General features: G+C 44.0%; 1 protein-coding gene across 4 annotated transcripts in view; it reads right to left on the bottom strand.

The window, feature by feature from the left end:
• Window positions 1–16433, bottom strand: part of CUNH11orf91 (chromosome unknown C11orf91 homolog) — a 44125-nt gene that overhangs the window by 6665 nt on the left and 21027 nt on the right. For 2 of the 4 annotated variants that reach the window (XR_003434493.1, XM_027115067.1), the window contains exon 1: window positions 761–1575. The exons of 1 other annotated variant lie outside the window; for it this stretch is intronic. The gene's annotated coding sequence lies outside the window, so the exon portion shown is untranslated. Of the gene's footprint in view, window positions 1–760; window positions 1576–3555; window positions 4037–16433 lie in introns of those variants that run through there. One more of the 4 variants, XR_003434492.1, reaches the window with a different exon arrangement.

The raw sequence follows: 16433 nt of genomic DNA, 5'->3' as shown, positions 1-16433 counted from the left end.
TACAAGCTGGCAGGCAAGGGAGTGACACCCTGAGAACTTAGTGGGCTACAGTTTTATAATCAAAGGAAGAGTGGAGAGGGGGAGAAGAACACCTTCTTCCTCATTCTTCAGTAAACATCAAGCTTCCATCATTAGCTCCTCCTCCACAGCAGGGCGGGGGGGGGGGGTTTCTTGTCCCTACATAGTCAACCCGGAACTGTCATGGTGCTGTGGAAGTGAGCAAAAAGGTGGTAACATATAGTAAGATATGGTAAATCATCTCAGGTTTCAGTATAATGTCACCTTTCTCCTATATTTCTGCTCTTAGTACAAGCAGATAAATCCCCTTCTCAAGGACGATTAACTTGCTGACTTCAAGGGGCGTGATGTAGGACTCATTCCACAATTGTTTTATTGTTTGGGGGCATGTCTCATGCTTCTGTGGTATGGTTTTTTTGCCAAGCAAGTCTGTGTGGTTTTGTTGCTAGGCAAGCCTGCTTGGTTTCGTTGCTAAGCAAGCCTGCTTTCTTGAGTGATCATGAACTTACAGGGGTCTTCCACACTGTTCTTTCTATTTAAGATCCCCTTTGGGATGAACTATTTAATCACCTACTTTGTCCCTTTACTCTGTCCCTATAGTAGTAAACACATAAAGAGAGGCTACTGCGTGCCAGGTACTTGTCTTCACTAATTTCGTCTTTCTAACAACCCCTAGAAGTAGGTGATGTTATCCCCATTTTCCAGGTGAGGAAACTGAGGCACACAAGGTTAAGTAACTTACCTGAGGTCCTGTGGTTGGTTAGCGTCAGAGCTAGTGTTCCACACGGGCAGGCTGGCTCCAGTGCTCAGTCTCTTCACCACTCCCTGCTACAGCCTCCCAACTGTTCTCTCAGCCCGCAGGCGAGGCCACCTTCCTGCCCTCTGGCTTCCCGTCCTCTTCCTGGCAGGGGGCTGGCTCTAACTGGAAGTTGTTTGTGCCACAGTTCAAGGGCCCAGCTATTCTGGGAAGCATGGAACAGTCTTTTCTTTATTACTCATTTGAAGTAACCATTGTGTTGGTCTGAACCTGGGCGTGGGTAGGGAGCAGGCATTCCCACCTCCCTTCCCAGCATCCACGATTTCAAGAAAGTTTCTAAAAAATGCAGCCCAGCCCTTATTCTTGTTTCTCTTGGTGGATGTGTTCCTCTGCATTTGCAGAGTAGGTACAGTTTTTAATAAACTGAAGCCTGGGAGGTAGATTCCCTGGCATGGAGAGTACAGGGGTTTGGAAGATAAGAGCTGAGTCTAACCATCAACCAGCATGAACCAGCTATGCAAGCCTGGGTGAAATAATTGTCACTAACACTTATTGTCCACTTACTGTGTTTTCATGTATCCTGACAGTAACACTTACAGGGGTAGGTCTGTCAGAATTTTCTGTTCACAAGCAACGGAGGTTGATACTGAGGATTTACACAGAGGTCTGTGAGACAGCTCATGGAATTAAAAGCTTAAGAATTAGGTTTAGGGCTTCCCTGGTGGTGCAGTGGTTGGGAATCTGCCTGCCAGTGCAGGGTACATGGGTTCAAGCCCTGTTCCGGGAAGATTCCACATGCCCCGGAGCAGCTAAGCCCGGGTGCCTCAACTACTGAGCCTGAGCTCTAGAGCTTGCAAGCCACAACTACTGAGCCCACAAGCCACAACTACTACAGCCCATGCGCCTAGAGCCCGTGCTCCACAACAAGAGAAACCACCGCAATGAGAAGCCCTCGCACCACCACGAAGAGTAGCGCCCGCTCACCTCAACTAGAGAAAGCCCGCGCACAGCAATAAAGACCCAACACAGCCAAATATAAATAAATTTATTTAAAAAAAAAAAGAATTAGGTTTAGAAGGTGCAGAGACCAGGTAGGAGGAAGGAATCAGTAGCCTGTTCAGTGTGGCCAATGGGGTGGTAGATGCTATTGGCTGGCTATTCTCAATGACTGTTTTAAACCCTTTTCCCTCGTTGCCTTCCCTACAGAGGCTGGAAACTGTGCCAGCCCCCGTGCAGCTAGGAGTAGCCATGAGACACAGTTCTAGTCAGAAGACATGAAGAAGGTACCTGGGAGCTTTCTGGGAAAGATTGCACTTTCCTTATAAGAGGGACAGAAACAACTGAAGCTTTCGCCTCATCTCCTTTGCCTGCCTAGAACCCAGATGCAATGCTGACACTTCTGCAGTCACTTTGTGATCAGGAGGGAAAGACCAAAAATAGCACAAATATCCCAGCCCAGACATCACTGAGCAGCTAAAACAACGCTAGTGGCTGCCCACCTCCAGATTGTTTATGCAAGGAAACCAGACTCTATCTGATTAAACTACTCTAAATTGGGTTTTCTGTTACTTGTACCTTTCCTGAGACTCACAGCTTCAACCAAAAAATTTTTATCAACCCTTGCATAATTCAAGACTCAAATTCCCGGAGAGAACATGCCTGTCTTTTGGCTAGAGGAGGCGCAGTGGTTGGGACCAGTGGTTAGACCAACTTTATTAACAGTTCCACCAAGACTGCACTTAAAGGGTGAAAGTAATTCCCCAAAAGGTAATTATGGCTCTGTTACAAGAGGGAGGAGGAGAGATGCCGAGTGGCTAAAAGTCAAATGTCCTTTACTGTAGGTACCACTGTTACAACTGATGACGATACAGAGGCTCAGAGTGGTGAGGTAGTATGCTCAAGACCTCAGAGCTAGCCAGTGATAGAGGCATAAAAAGGACTCTTTACAACTATGCTGCATATGTATGCCTTTTAAGTAAAGGTCTGTTGCAGTTTAGGTTTTACTGTAAACCTAAACTAAAAAAAAAAATCTCAAGGCTACTTTATTCACATAATATACGTATTATTTCCATTCCAATTTTTAGTGTACTCTTAACTGCTTCCTATAGCTCAGGGAGGAAGGGGTTTAGTTAGCAACTGTCAGTTAACCCTTCTCACTCGTAGTTGTCTTCATCAGGGATGTCTGGTTGCAAAGAACAGAAACTTTCTCAAACTAGTTCAAGCAATCTTACTGAATCCAAGGGCGAGTCACCTGGGCCCCACTGTCCCACTCAGTGAAATGGGCAGGGACTGTAGTTTGTAAACACTCTGATGGGTTTGGGTATAGGCAATACTATTGCATAGTTACTGAAAAAAATTAAATGAACTCATATAAATACAGTGCCTAGACTAGTGCTGGCACACGGTTAGGCCCTCAAGTTGTGACCCACTATGCTCCCTGTTCAAAAATTTGGAGCCGGTCCCATTTTGTCTACCCTTGTAGAGTTTACAAATTACAATGCTAAGTTCCAGTTCCGGTCATAGCACCGTAAGCCAACACTGCTCACATACAGGATCAGGATGCTGGGGTTGGCTAACTTGCACATGGCTGATAATAGCAAGGTGGGAAAAGCAGCACCCCCAGGGAAGCTGATCACAGGAAGGAAGCTCCCTACTCCACAATCAGAGTCTTGAGTTTCCCAGGTCAGTGCACTCGCCCCCTGTAGGGTTCATGCTGTCCCACCCCCTCTCCCAGAGGCTCTGGACTCCCCAGCTGCCAGGTGGGAAAAGAACATCCTTACCAACAAGGGATCCTTGTAGACACTGACCTGGAAGTTAAGTACTGTGGTCATTTATTTTATTCCAAAACAACATGTGCCTATGAATAGGAAGCTTTACATTTATTTAGATAAATAAACAGTTTATGGTGAATAATCCTCTAAGAAAATGTTAAAGATCATCTCTGGTCAGCTTCTACTTTGGTCAAAGCCAGAGGTTAGTAAACACACTGTGGTTCCCTGTAGATTCTGAGACCCCTGGAGCGTCAACAACCCTGTGCTCCAGGTAACCTACATTTTTATTATAGTCCACTTCCCACCTGCTGGACACTGCAGATGCATGGCCTCAAGCCTCACAACAATTCTCTGAGGTAGGTGCAGGAAGCCAGAGCTCAGAGGTGTTCAGAAAACATGTCCAGGGACTTCCCTGGCGGTGCAGTGGTTAAGACTTCACCTTCCAATGCAGGGGGTGTGGGTTCGATCCCTGGTCCGGGAGCTAAGATCCCACATGCCTCACGGCCAAAAAACCAAAACATAAAACAGAAGCAGTATTGTAACAAATTCAATAAAGACTTTAAAGATGGTCCACATCAAAAACAGAAAAATCTTAAAAATAAATAAATAAAATAAACAAAAACTTGTCCAGAGACATAGCCAATTAGTGGAAGAGACAGGATCCGAATTGAGGTTCCCAAAGGCAAACTCCATGCACTTAACAGCTACTATCCTGAAACAAAATATTTACAAGAATCAGTGGGCCTTTTGAAACAGACTGGCAAACACAGTGTTTTGAAATTACCTCCTGTTTCTGGAAAGGTCTAACTAGGTATGTAAAGCTCACACCATTGGGTAATCTAACTGTCAGTAAAAGACAACTGTACTTAATATTTTCCTTTCTAAGAAAAGGCAGGAATTGATTCCTTCAAAGCACAAAGTCACGAGGGTCCCATTCCAGGTTTCTTTCCAGAGTCAGACTGGAGTACATTTAGAGCAGTACATTTAGGGCAGCTGAGTGGTTGACCTGGGGAATTGAGTGGGCATCCTAAACTTACCAACATATTAACTTGGTGACCTTGAGCAATTCAGCTAACTTCCCCAGATGAAATTTGCTCTTAAGCAAAGTGAGATAACGACAGTACGGATAAAAATACTCTGTAATGACCTATAAGGGAAAAGAATCTAAAAGAGTGGATATAAGTATATGTATAACTGATTCGCTTTGCTGTACAGCAGAAACTAACACAACATTGTAAATCAACTATACTCTAATAAAAATTAATTTAAAAAACTACATGTAAAACACGCCGCATAGAACCTCACACTAGAAAGCACCCTTCATCTCAGTGCTCGGCATGTCAGTACAACCTCCAGTCAGCTCTGCACCTTCTCAGCACATCAGCATCCCTTAGAGGGAACTGTTAGCATTAGTCAAGATCTGTTTGGAAGCAGCAAGACCAATGTGAGCTAGTAGACTTTCAATATTGATGAGGGACTTACAATGTGCAGATAAATAATCTGGCCCTGCTGAGGGTTCAAACTCTCAAGGGGCCCAAAGTCCAAAACATGTGGGCTGGCAGGCTCTTACTTTATCAGGACACACACTGCATGATGTTAAGTCATGGGGCCAACTGCAAGGACACAAAAGTAGACCTGTACCTCGAAGCTCAGTACTTCCCAAAGTTGGACACTGAGCCAGTATCCTTCAGGACATACTACGAGTTCCACTTATCTATCCACTGGGTGTACCTTGCATCTATCTATAGCTCATCCCCCAAAAGAGACGATCCAGCGGGGTTGTCACCACCCAATACTGAACGCAAGACTATTGACTCTCCAACTCATCTGGCCTTTACAGTATTGCCTCCGGGTCCAGACATCTAACCCTTAGTCTGTGGTATCAGTCATAGCAACTATCTGCAGAAAGAAACCTCGAAGCTTAAGGCCATTTATACAGCCCTTGCTGATTGACTCCCAGCAGCCCTCTCCCCAGCTCCCCATTTAGCAACACCCAGATTCTGCCTTAGAGAATTACCCCCTTCTCAATGTACTCTGGCCCCAAAGTGGGCAGGAGACCCAAGAAAGCAGTCAGACAGTCTCACCCTGTCATCTGAATCTTGAAAGAGATTTCTGGAACTGCCCAACTCCTGTTTTTGTTTTTTTTTTAATCTCTCTGACTGACTCTTCTGCTCTCCTCTTCCACTTTTAAGGGTGTGTGTGATTACATTTGTTTCACCTTCTCCCTATTTTATTTTATTTTTATTATTTTTTAATAGCTCTTTATTGGAGTATAATTGCTTCACAATACCGTGTTAGTTTCTGTTGCACAACAAAGCGAATCAGCAATATGCATACACATGTCCCCATATCCCCTCCCTCTTGCGTCTCCCTCCCACCCTCCCTATCCCACCCCTCTAGGTCATCCCAAAGCACCGAGCCGATCTCCCTGTGCTATGCTGCTGCTTCCCACCAGCCATTTTACATTTGGTAGTGTATGTATGTCGATGCTACTCTCACTTCGCCTCAGCTTCCCCCTCCACCCCATGTCAACAATTCCATTCTCTATGTCTAACTCTTTATTCCTGCCCTGCAACTAGGTTGATCAGTACCCACCTTTTTTTTTTTTTTAGATTCCATATATATGCGTTAGCATACGGTATTTGTTTTTCTCTTTCTGACTTACTTCACTCTGTATGACAGACTCTAGGTCCATCCACCTCACTACAAATAACTCAATTTCGTTTCTTTTTATGGCTGAGTAATATTCCATTGTATATATGCGCCACATCTTCTCCATCCATCCATCTGATGATGGACATCTAGGTTGCTTCCATGTCCTGGCTATTGTAAATAGAGCTGCAATGAACATTGTGGTGCATGCCTCTTTTCTTTAAATTTATTTTATTTATTTATTTTTGGCTGCTTTGGGTCTTCATTGCTGCACACACAGGGGCTTTCTCTAGTTGTGGTGAGCAGGGGCTACTCTTCATTGTGGTGCGCAGGCTTCTCATTGCGGTGGCTTCTCTTGTTGAGGAGCATGGACTTTAGGCGTGTCGGCTTCAGTAGTTGTGGCATGTGGGCTCCAGAGTGCAGGCTGAGTAGTTGTGGTGCACGGGCTCAGTTGCTCCGCAGCATGTGGGATCCTCCCGGACCAGGGCTCTAACCCATGTGCCCTGGATTGGCAGGCGGATTCTTAACCACTGCGCCACCAGGGAAGCCCCATGTCTCTTTTTAAATTATGGTTTTCTCAGGGTATATACCCAACACTGGGATTGCTGGGTCATATGGTAGTTCTATTTTTAGTTTTTTAAGGAAGCTCCATACTGTTTTCCATAGTGGCTGTATCAATTTACATTCCCACCAACAGTGTAGGAAGGTTCCCTTTTCACCACACCCTTTCCAGAATTTATTGTTTCTAGCTTTTTTGATAATGCCATTCTGACCGCATGAGGTAATTACCTCATTGTAGTTTTGATTTGCATTTCTCTAATAATTAGTGATGTTGAGCATCTTTTCATTTGCTTCTTGGCCATCTATATGTCTTCCTCTGTGAAATGTCTATTTAGGTCTTCTGCCCATTTTTAAACTGGATTGTTTGTTTTTTTGATATTGAGCTCCATGAGCTGTTTGTATATTTTGGAGATTAATCCTTTGTCTGTTGTTTCATTTGCAAATATTTTCTCCCATTCTGAGGGTTGTCTTTTTGTCTTGTTTATGGTTTCCTATGCTGTGCAAAAGCTTTTAAGTTTAATTAAGTCCCATTTGTTTATTTTTGTTTTTATTTCTGTTACTCTAGGAGGTGGGTCAAAAAAAGGATCTTGCTGTGGTTTATGTCAGAGTGTTTTTCCTATGTTTTCTTCTAAAAGTTTTATAGTGTCTCGTCTTACATTTAAGTCTTTAATCCATTTGGAGTTTATTTTTGTGTACGGTGTTAGGTAGTGTTCTAATTTCATTCTTTTACACGTAGCTGTCCAGTTTTCCCAGCACCACTTATTGAAGAGGCTGTCTTTTCTCCATTGTACGTTCTTGCCTCCTTTGTCGTAAATTAGGTGCCCATATGTGTGTGGGTTTATCTCTGGGCATTCTATCCTGTACCATTTATCTATATTTCTGTTTTTGTGTCAGTACCATATGTCTTGATTACTGTAGCTTTGTGGTATAGTTTGAAGTCAGGGAGCCTGATACCTCCAGCTCCGTTTTTCTTTCTCAAGATTGCTTTGGCTATTCGGGGTCTTTTGCGTTTCCATACGAATTGTGAGATTTTTTTGTTCTAATTCTGTGAAGAATGCCATTGGTGGTTTGATGGGGATTGCATTGAATCTGTAGATTGCTTTGGGTAGTATAGTCATTTTCACAATGTTGATTCTTCCAATCCAAGAACATGGTATATCTCTCCATTTGTATCATCTTTAATTTCTTTCATCAGTGTTTTATAGTTTTCTGAGTACAAGTCTTTCGCCTCCTTAGGCAGGTTTATTCCTAGGTATTTTATTCTTTTTGTTGCAATGGTAAATGGGAGTGTTTCCTTGATTTCTCTTTCAGATTTTTCATTGTTGGTGTATAGGAATGCAAGACATTTCTGAGCATTGATATTGTATCCTACTACTTTACCAAACTCATTGATTAGTTCTAGTAGTTTTCTGGTAGCATCTTTAGGATTCTCTATGTATAGTATCATGTCATCTGCAAACAGTGACAGTTTTACTTCTTCTTTTATGATTTGGATTCCTTTTATTTCTTTTTCTTCTCTGATTGCTGTGGCTAAACTTCCAAAACTATGTTGAATAAGAGTGGTGAGAGTGGGCAACCTTGTCTTGTTCCTGATCTTAGAGGAAATGGTTTCAGTTTTTCACCATTGAGAATGATGTTGGCTCTGGGTTTGTCATATATAGCCTTTATCATGTTGAGGTAAGTTCCCTCTATGCCTACTTTCTGGAGGGTTTTTATCATAAGTGGGTGTTGAATTTTGTCAAAAGCTTTTTCTGCATCTACTGAGATGATCATATGGTTTTTATTCTTCAATTTGTTAATATGGTTTATAATATTGATTGATTTGTGTATATTGAAGAATCCTTGTGTTCCTGGGATAAACCCCACTTGATCATGATGTATGATCCTTTTAATGTGCTGTTGGATTCTGTTTGCTAGTATTTTGTTGAAGATTTTTACATCTATGTTCATCAGTGATATTGGCCTGTAGTTTTCTTTTTTTGTGACATCTTCGTCTGGTTTTGGTATCCGGGTGATGGTGGCCTCATAGAATGAGTTTGGGAGTTTTCCTCCCTCTGCTATATTTTGGAAGAGTTTGAGAAGGGCAGGTGTTAGCTCTTCTCTAAATGTTTGATAGAATTCACCTGTGAAGCCATCTGGTCCTGAATTTTTGTTTGCTTGAAGATTTTTAATTACCGTTTCTTACTTGTGATAGGTCTGTTTATATCTTCTAATTCTTTGTGGTTCGGTCTTGGAAAATTGTACCTTTCCAAGAATATGTCCATTTCTTCGCGGTTGTCCATTTTATTGGCATATAGTTTTTTGTAGTAGTCTCTTATAAGCCTTTGTACTTCTGCAGTGTCAGTTGTGATTTTTCCTTTTTCATTTCTAATTTTATTGATTTGCACCCTCCCTCTCCCTTTTTTGTTTTTTTTTTTGTTTTTTTTGTTTTTTTTTTTTTTTTTGTATGTGGGCCTCTCACTGTTGTGGCCTCTCCCGTTGCGGAGCACAGGCTCCGGACGCGCAGGCTCAGCGGCCATGGCTCACAGGCCCAGCCGCTCCGCGGCATGTGGGATCTTCCCGGACCGGGGCACGAACCCATGTCCCCTGCATCAGCAGGCGGACTCTCAACCACTGCGCCACCAGGGAAACCCCCTCTCCCTTTTATTCTTGATGAGTCTGGCTAAGGGTTTATCAATTTTGTTTATCCTCTCAAAGAATCAGCTTTTAGTTTTATTGATCTTTGCTATTGTTTTCTTCATTTCTATTTCATTTATTTTTGCTCTGATATTCATGATTTCTTTCCTTCTACTGACTTTGGGTTTTCTTTGTTCTTCTTTCTCTAGTTGTTTTAAGTGTAGGGTTAGATTGTTTGAGATTTTTCTTGTTTCTTGAGGTGAGGTTGAATTGTTATAAACTTCCCTCTTAGAACTGTTTTTGCTGCATCCCATAGGTTTTGGTTCGTTGTGTTTTCGTTGTCATTTGTTTCTATGTATTTTTTAATTTCTTCTTTAATTTCTTCAATGATTTCTTGGTTATTTAGTAGTGCACTGTTGAGCCTCCATGTATTTGTGTGTTTTTTTTTTTACAGTTTTTTTCCTGTAACTGATTGCCAATCTTATAGCGTGTGGTCAGAAAAGATGCTTGATATGATTTCAATTTTCTTAAATTTTCCGAGGCTTGATTTGTGACCCAAGATGTGATCTATCCTGGAGAATGTTCCATGTGCACTTGAGAAGAAAGTGTATTCTGCCACTTTTCAGTGGAATGTTGTATAAATATCTATTAGATCTATCTGCTCTATTGTGCCATTTAAACTTTTGTTTCATTATTTATTTTCACTTTGGATGATCTGTAGATTGTGAAAGTGGGGTGTTAAAGTCTCCTACTCTTATTGTGTTACTGTCAGTTTCCCCTTTTATGGCTGTTAGCATTTGCCTTATGTATTGAGGTGCTCCTATGTTGGGTGCATAAATATTTACAATTGTTATATCTTCTTCTTGGATCGACCCCTTGATCATTATGTAGTGTCCTTCTTTGTTTCTTGTAATACTCTTTATTTTAAATTCTATTTTGTCTTATATGAAAATTGCTACTCCAGCTTTCTTTTGATTTCCTTTTGCATGGAATATCTTTTTCCACCCCCTCACTTTCAGTCTGTTTGTGTCCCTAGGTCTGAAGTGGGTCTCTTGTAGATAGCATATATACAGGTCTTGTTTTTGTATCCATTCAGCCAGTCTGTGTCTTTTGGTTAAGGCATTTAATCCATTTACATTTAAGGTAGTTGTCGATATGTATGTTCCTATTACCATTGTCTTAATTGTTTTGGGTTTGTTTCTGTGGGTCTTTTTCTTCTTTTGTGTTTCCCCGCTTAGAGAAGTTTCTTTAGCATTTGTTGTAAAGCTGGTTTGGTGGTGCTGAATTCTCTTAGCTTTTGCTTGTCTGAAAAGCTTTTGACTTCTCCATCGAATCTGAATGAGATCCTTGCTGGGTAGAGTAATCTTGGTTGTAGATTTTTCTCTTTCATCACTTTAAGTATATCCTGCCACTCTCTTCTGGCCTGCAGAGTTTCCACTGAAAAATCAGCTGATAACCTTATGGGGATTCCTTTGTATGTTATTTTGTTTTTCCCTTGCTGCTTTTAATATTTTTTCTTTGAATTTAATTTTTGTTAGTTTAATATGTGTCTTGGTGTGTTTTTCCTAGGGTTTATCCTGTATGGGACCTCTGTGCTTCCTGAACCTGGGTGACTATTTCCTTTCCCATGTTAGGGAAGTTTTCCACTGTAATCTCTTCAAACATTTTCTCAGACCCTTTCTTTTTCTCTTCTTCTTCTGGGACCCCTATAATTCAAATGTTAGTGCATTTAGTGTTATCCCAGAGGTCTCTGAGATTGTCTTCAATTCTTTTCATTCTTTTTCTTTATTCTGCTCCTTGGCAGTTATTTCTACCATTTTGTCTTCCAGCTCACTTATTTGTTCTATTGCCTCCGTTATTCTGTTATTGATTTCTTCTAATGTATTTTTCATTTCAATTATTGTGTTGTTCATCTCTGTTTGTTCTTTAGTTCTTCTAGACCTTTGTTAAACATTTCTTGTATTTTCTCAATCTGTGCTTCCATTCTATTTCTGAGATTTTGGATCATCTTTACTATCATTACTCTGAATTCTTTTCCAGGTAGATTGCCTATTTCCTCTTCGTTTATTTGGTCTTGTAGGTTTTTACCTTGCTCCTTCATCTGTGACATATTTTTTTGCTGTCTCTCTCTCTCTCTCTCTTTTTTATGAGTGGGATTGTGTTCCTGTTTTACTGGTTGTTTGGCCTGAGGCTTCCAACACTGGAGTTTGTAGGCTATTGGGTAGAGCTGGATCTTGGTGCTGAGATGAGGAACTCTGTGAGACCTCACTCCGATGACTATTCCCTGGGGTCTGAGGTTCTCTGTTAGTCCAGTGGTTTGGACTCAGAGCTCCCACCACAGGAGCTTCCCCCCGACCCCAGGCTCGCAAATCAAGATCCTGCAAGCCGTGTGGGGTGACAAGAAAAAAAAGAGAGAAAGAACAGAGTAAAAAATAAAATTAGACTAGGAAACTAACAGATATGTTAGAAAGAATATAAAAATAAAAATACAGATGAATCAACAACTGGAAGGTACATCAGTACCAAAATAGTAAAAAAGAGGAGGGAAAGGAAAAAAAGGGGGGGGGGTGGGCCTTGGCTGTGGAGGGCGGGGCCTAATCAAGGGCAAGTTTTGGGCAGTGGGGAGGGCCTATGCTCAGGACCCACAGGGCTGGAAAAGGCCCTGGGGGCTGTGGGGGGTGGGGCTTAGGCTCAAGGAACAGAAGGGGCCCAGGCATGCCCCCCCATCCCCGTCTGAGGGCAGCGGACCTCACTGGGAGCTCAGCAGGCTTCCTGGGCTCGAGTGGGCGGGGCAAACACCCTCCTCTCCTCTCCTGCTCCTCCAGTCTGGGGTCTGGGAGCACCCCTCCCGCCTGCATCTCTTGATCTCCCTGGCTTCCTTCCTATGTCCCCAGGTCCAATGCAGTCAGGCGGGGGTGGGGGTGGGGGATGGGAGAGCCTTGGAGGGCAGGGGACCCGCCTGGGAGCTCAGCAGGCTCCCCGTGCCCAAGTGGGCAAGGCGATCGCCCTCTGCTCCTCTCTGGCTCTTCCCAGAGTCCCTCCCACATGCCTCTCCTGATCTCCCTGGCCTCAGGGGTGCTGATCTTGTCTTCTCCACTCCTCCTCCCTCCTCGGTCCCCCTACGTCCTACTGGTTCACTTTGGGGTTCCTCCCGTCTCCTTGGGGGTCAGAGTCCCCACCAGCGGCCGGCAGATGCCCTATTTGTGGGGAGACGCTATCTCCGCATCTTCCCACACCACCATTTTGACTCCTCCTCTCTGGCTTTTTTTTAACGTTTTACATTTTTTGGCTGTACTGCATGGCTTGCAGGATCTCAGTTCCCCGACTCAGGATTGAACTTGGGCCACAACAGTGAAAGCACTGAATCCTAACCACTAGACCACCAGGGAACTCTCCCCGACTACTGGTTTTTTGCAGTCTGGTTGAATGCCCCTTCAAAGTTCCCCCAAATTCATTTTCTGCTTAAGTGAGTCAAAATTGGTTCTTGTGGGGGAAGGCGGAAGATGGCGGAAGAGTAAGACGCGGAGATCACCTTCCTCCCCACAGATACACCAGAAATACATCTACACGTGGAACAACTCCTACACAACACCTACTGAAGGCTGGCAGAAGACCTCAGACCTCCCAAAAGGCAAGAAACTCCCCATGTACCTGGGTAGGGCAAAAGAAAAAACAGAGACAAAAGAATAGGGACGGCACCTGCACCAGTGGGAGGGAGCTGTGAAGGAGGAAAAGTTTCCACACTCTAGGAAGCCCCTTCGCGGGCGGAGACTGCGGGAGGCGGAGGGGGGAGCTTCGAAGCTGCGGAGGAGTGCACAGCAACGGGTGCGGAGGGCAAAGCGGGGAGATTCCCGCACAGAGGATCGGTGCCGACCGGCACTCACCAGCCCGAGAGGCTTGTCTGCTCACCCGCCGGGGCGGGCGGGGCTGCGAGCTGAGGCCGGAGCGCAGGGAGAGGACTGGGGTTGGCGGCTTGAACACAGCCTGAAGGGGTTAGTGCACCACAGCTAGCCGGGAGGGATTCCGGGGAAAACCCTGCACCTGCAGAAGAGGCAGGAGACTTTTCCTTCCCTCTTTGTTTCCTGGGGCGTGAGGAGAGGGGTTTAAGAACGCTGCTTAAAGGAACTCCAGAGACGGGCGCGAGCCGCGGCTAAAAGCGCGAACCCCAGAGACGGGCGCGAGCCGCGGCTGAAAGCGCGGACCCCAGAGACGGGCGCGAGCCGCGGCTGAAAGCGCGGAATCCAGAGACGGGCGCGAGCCGCGGCTGAAAGCGCGGAATCCAGAGGCGGGCGCAAGCCGCGGCTGAAAGCGCGGACCCGAGAGGCGGGCGGGAGAAGTTAGGGCTGCTGCTGCCGCCACCGAGGGGCCTGTGTGCGAGCACGGGTCACTCTCCACACCCCTCTTCCGCGGAGCCTGTGCAGCCCGCCACTGCCGGGTTCCCGGGATCCAGGGACAACTTCCCCGGGAGAGCGCACAGCGCGCCTCAGGCTGGTGCAAAGTCACGCCGGCCTTTGCCACCGCAGGCCCGCCCCGCACTCTGTGCCCCTCCGTCCCCGCCGGCCTGAGTGCGCCAGAGCCCCCAACCAGCGGCTCTTTTAACCCCATCCTGTCTGAGCAAAAGACAGACGCCCTCCAGCGATCTACACGCAGAGGCAGGGCCAAATCCAAAGCTTAGCCCTGGGAGCTGTGAGAACAAAGAAGAGAAAGGGAAATCTCTCCCAGCAGCCTCAGAAGCAGCGGATTAAAGCTCCACAATCAACTTGATGTACCCTGCATCTGTGGAATACCTGAATAGACAACCAATCATCCCAAATTAAGGAAGTGGACTTTAGGAGCAAGATCTATGATTTTTTCCCCTTTCCTCTTTTTGTGAATGTGTATGTGTATGCTTCTGTGTGAGATCTTGTCTGTATAGTCTTGCTTCCACCATTTGTCCTAGGGTTCTATCCGTCCATGTTTTTTTTTTTTAAATTTTTTTTTCTTAATAATTAATTTTAAAAACCTTATTATACTTTACCTTCGTTCTTTCTTTCTTTCTTTCTGTCCTTCCTTCCCTCCTTTAGACAACGAATCATCCCAAATTGAGGAGGTGGTCTCTGACAGCAAGATTTAGGATTTTTCCCCATTTACCTCTTTTAGTGAGGGTGTATGTGTATGCTTCTGTGTAAGATTTTGTCGGTATAGCTTTGCTTCCAACATTTGTCCTAAGGTTCTTTCCGTCCCTTTTTTTTTTTTTTTTTCTAAATAAGAATTTTTTAATTCAATAACTTTATTATACTTTATTTTATTTTTACTGTATCTTCTTTCTTTCTGTCTTTTTTCCTTCTTTCCCTCCTTCCTTCCTTCCTCCCTCCCTCCCTCCTTTCTTTCCTTCTTGCCTTCTTTCCTTCTTTGCTTCTTTCTTTCTTTCTTCCTTCCTTCCGACCCTCCTTTCCTTCTTTCTTTCCTCATACTTCTACTAATTCCCTCTACTTTTTTTCCCTTTTATCCTGAGCCTGTGGATGAAAAGCTTTTGGTGCTCCAGCCAGGAGGCAGGGCTCTGCCTCTGAGGTAGGACAGCCAACTTCAGGACACTGATCAACAAGAGACCTCCCAGCTCCACATAATATCAAACGGCGAAAATCTCCCAGAGACCTCCATCTTAACACCAGCACCCAGCTTCACTCAACGACCAGCAAGCCACAGTGCTGGAAAACCTATGCCAAACAACTAGCAAAACAGGAACACAACCCCACCCATTAGCAGAGAGGCTGCCTGAAATCATAATAAGGCCACAGACACCCCCAAACACACCACCAGACGTGAACCTGCCCACTAGAGAGACAAGATCCAGCCTCATCCACCACAACACAGGCACTAGCCCCCTCCACCAGGAAGCCTACACAACCCACTGAACCAACCTTAGCCACTGGAGACAGACATCAAAAACAGGAGGAACTACAAACCTGCAGCCTGCAAAAGGAGACCCCAAACACAGTAAGATAAGCAAAATGAGAAGACAGAAAAACACACAGCAGATAAAGGAGCAAGATAAAAATGCACCAGACCTAACAAATGAAGAGGAAATAGGCAGTCTACCTGAAAGAGAATTCAGAATAATGATAGTAAGGTTGATCCGAAATCTTGGAGATAGAATGGACAATAGATTGGACAAAATGCAAGAATCAGTTAACAAGGACCTAGAAGAACTAAAGATGAAACAAGCAACGATGAACAACACAATAAATGAAATTAAAAGTACTCTAGATGGGATCAATAGCAGAATAACTGAGGCAGAAGAACGGATAAGTGACCTGGAAGATAAAATAGTGGAAATAACTACTGCAGAGCAGAATAAAGAAAAAAGAATGAAAAGAACTGAGGACAGTCTCAGAGACCTCTGGGACAACATTAAACGCACCAACATTCGAATTATAGGGGTTCCAGAAGAAGAAGAGAAAAAGAAAGGGACTGAGAAAATATTTGAAGAGATTATAGTTGAAAACTTCCCTAATATGGGAAAGGAAATAGTTAATCAAGTCCAGGAAGCACAGAGAGTCCCATACAAGATAAATACAAGGAGAAATACGCCAAGACACATATTAATCAAACTGTCAAAAATTAAATACAAAGAAAGCATATTAAAAGCAGCAAGGGAAAAACAACAAATAACACATAAGGGAATCCCCATAAGGTTAACAGCTGATCTCTCAGCAGAAACCCTACAAGCCAGAAGGGAGTGGCAGGACATACTGAAAGTGATGAAGGAGAAAAACATGCAGCCAAGACTACTCTACCCAGCAAGGATCTCATTCAGATTTGATGGAGAAATTAAAACCTTTACAGACAAGCAAAAGCTGAGAGAGTTCAGCACCACCAAACCAGCTTTACAACAAATGCTAAAGGATCTTCTCTAGGCAAGAAACACAAGAGAAGGAAAAGACCTATAATAACGAACCCAAAACAATTTAGAAAATGGGAATAGGAACATACATATCTATAATTACCTTAAATGTAAATGGACTAAATGCTCCCACCAAAAGACACAGATTAGCTGAATGGATACAAAAACAAGACCC

Source organism: Aethalodelphis obliquidens, unplaced genomic scaffold (assembly GCF_003676395.1).
Source record: "Aethalodelphis obliquidens isolate GAN/ISIS:26980383/991018 unplaced genomic scaffold, ASM367639v1 scaffold14, whole genome shotgun sequence".
Classification (NCBI taxonomy): domain Eukaryota; kingdom Metazoa; phylum Chordata; class Mammalia; order Artiodactyla; family Delphinidae; genus Aethalodelphis; species Aethalodelphis obliquidens.
The sequence above is the reverse complement of the archived record's forward strand: the minus strand, read 5'-3'. Positions and strand labels throughout refer to the sequence as shown.